The sequence below is a fragment of the Pinus tabuliformis genome, chromosome X (genome assembly GCF_031772625.1).
Source record: "Pinus tabuliformis cultivar Carrire ecotype Pingquan chromosome X, CPIR1, whole genome shotgun sequence".
Taxonomy (NCBI): Eukaryota; Viridiplantae; Streptophyta; class Pinopsida; order Pinales; family Pinaceae; genus Pinus; species Pinus tabuliformis.
The window spans coordinates 1,372,191,172-1,372,194,461 of record NC_142308.1 but is presented as its reverse complement, the minus strand read 5'-3'; positions in this window follow the sequence as shown (position 1 = coordinate 1,372,194,461).

Sequence of the window (3,290 nt, the reverse complement as noted above, 5' to 3'; positions counted from 1 at the left end):
AAATACTAACACAAATTTTCTAAGGAATGGTTTGAAAATGGAATTCATCAAACCTTGAAATGTTAAAGGTGCATTGGTAAGGCCAAAAGGCATGACCAAAAATTCATAATGACCCTCATGAGTTCTAAATGTTGTTTTCGGAATGTCTTCAGTATTCATTCTGATTTGATGATATCCTGAACAAAGATCCAACTTGGTGAAGTAAATTTATCAATGCAATTCATCTAGTAATTCATCAATGACAGGAATGGGAAACTTATCTTTCATAGTGAGCTTGTTGAGCTCCCTATAATCCAGACACATGCGCCATGATCCATCCTTCTTGTACACCAATACTACTAGAGCAGAGAAAGAACTTTGACTCTTTCCAATTATACCAGCCTCTAGCATTTCTGCAACCATACGTTCAATTTCACTCTTTTGGGCATAAGGATATCTGTAGGGCGTGATGTTTGGAGGAACACTTCCTGGAATCATATGAATAGCATGATCATGATCACGAATAGGTGGGAGAAGTTTAGGAGTCTCAAATACCTTGGAATGATTGTCCAAGACTTTTTTGAGATCTGGAGAAATAGATGATTCTAATGTGGAAACATCTAGCGAACATAATTGTGCAATTACACCTCTTTATTCCCTTTTTAGAAGCTTTGTCATATCGCTAGAGCTAATTATATTTCTTGGTTTCCCTGCAATACCCCTTAATTCAAATTCCTTTCCTTCCATAGAGAATTTCATGAAAAGTTCTTGAAAATTAAAAGCTACTGTACCCAAGGATTGTAGCCATTGGACTCCTAGTACAACATCAACACCTCCCATTGGAATGGAAAGCATTGGGCTACTCAATACATATTCTCCCATGGATAGCCTGATATTATGGCACTTTCTAGAGCAATTTATTGTTCCTCCATTTGCAACCATCACTTGACACTCTGGTGCTGGATATAAGAAGCAATTCAATTCTTTTGCTACCTTACAATGAATAAAATTGTGGGTACTTCCTGAATCAATCAACACTATTACCTTTTTCTTCTTGATTTGTCCTTCTATCTTGATGGTTTGAGGAATGATAACTCCCACCAATGCATTACAAGATATGTTCGGATTCATTTCTTCTTTATCTAGGCTTTGTTCCTGGAGTATATCCTCTTCTTTTGACCTTTCTTGCTCCTTTTCTTCTTCCTCTTCATAATCTATGTAGAATAATTTCTTCTCAGCACATTTATGACCTTTAGTGTATTTGCTATCACAACTGTATCAAAGCCCTTTTTCTCTTTTTTCTTCCAATTTTTGTGGTGTCAACCTTATAGGTTGTGGAAAACTAGGGACAACAACACTTCCATCTTTATAGTTTTGAGTGGTATGCTTCCCGATTGCCATAATTTTTCTTTCCATTTTTCTCGCTACGCTGAATGCCTTTTCTAATGAATCACGTTCCCAAAGGCGAACATCATGTTGGATATTATCCTTTAAATTCCCTATGAAAACATCAATCCTATGCTCCTCTGGAATATTTTTTACCCTTACGTTCAAATTTTGGAACTCCTCAATGTGCTCCATTATTGAACCCTTTTGTTTGAGACTTATCAATTGGCTAAAAAAAGCGTTGCATTTTGTATCATCATAATGTGTTGTCAATTATTCCATAAAAATTGCCCAAGTGATATTTTTTTTACGAGAGCAAAGCCATTGATACCATACAAACTGACTTGGTTCCAAATATAAAGTTGCAATACGTACCTTTTGTGTGTTTTGCACATTATTGAGATCAAAAAATTGCTCTGACACCAAATGTTAGCTCTGATACCAAATGTTATGAAACCAGCTCAAGAAAAGATAGAAAAGATAGATCAATGTCTTATAATTCAGCCTCCTCGAGGGCGCAACCTCCTTTACATTACATAAATGAACAATTCTTGGATGATTCAAATGACAAAACCTCCTTTCTATATATAGGAGTTTAAGGAGTCACAATATAACCCAGCTGACATAACAATAATAATATAAATCCACAAAAATTACAATGGCGGGATTCAATGGGGCACAATGATAAAAATATGGGGACAATAAGGGCACAACAATATTAATAAGGGATACAACTACAATAGTAATGGGGTAATCACTAGTATTATAGGGACCCAACACAATCCATGTAACCTGATAATCTCCATGAAGAACAAGTGGGCCATGTGAGTGGCATCACTGGTTTTTCCGCAAAGGATAAAATGCGCCATCTTTGAGAATCTATCCATTACTACCATCACCAAGTCATAACCCCACCATGTCCTAGTTAGACCCAAAACAAAGTCCAAGCTGACTGAGTCCCACGCTCTGCCTAAAACAGGTAACGGTGTTTACATTCCCATGTTTTAACTGTGACCCTTCACCAACTGGCACACTTAACATCTGGTCACAAATCGTTGTACATCCCTTCACATCTTTGGCCAAAAGTAGAAATGACTGAGCTGCTCGAGTGTCTTGTCTATGCCGAAATGTCTGGCTAGACCTCGACTGTGCTTCTCCCGAATAATGTTCTCTCTCATTGAGCAGTCAAGAATGCATAGCTGTCCTCCTCTAAATAGTAGTTTCTCTTGCAAGTTTTAGTCCAACCACGAACTGTTATCTCTCACCAAGGGATTTTGACATGCCTGATAAGCTTCTTTAAAATCTGCATCAGTTTGATATAAATCTTTCAAGTGCTCAAAACCAAGCACTTGTACAGTACTCTCCTATAAAAGTAAGGCCCTCCTACTCAACGAATCCACCACCTTGTTGGCTTTCCCTTTGATGTGTTTCAACACGAAGGTGAAAATCTACAAATATTCCACCCACTTGGCATGTTTGTGATTAAGCTTGTGTTGTTTCATTGCATAATGTAGTGCAGAATTATCTGAAAACAACAAAAATTCATTTCCCAACAAATAATGCCTCCAATGTTTCAATTCCTGTGCAACAGCATAGAACTCCTTATCATAAGACAAATATTTCTATCTGCTTTCATTTAGCTTCTCGCTGAAAAATGCAACAGGTTTATCCTCTTGGCTATGTATAGCTCCAATAGCCATACCGCTAACATCACAATGAACCTGAAAAAGCTTCTTAAAGTCTGGAAATCTCAGGATCGGCCTCTCTGTGATATTTTTCCTTAGTAGTTGAAAACTCCTCTCTGCTGCATCAGTCCATCAAAAAGGCCGACTGACCTTTTTAATGGTGTCCAACATAGGTGCACAAATTTTGCTAAAATTTCTTATGAATTTCCGGTAAAAACTCGCTAGTCTATGAAAGCTACA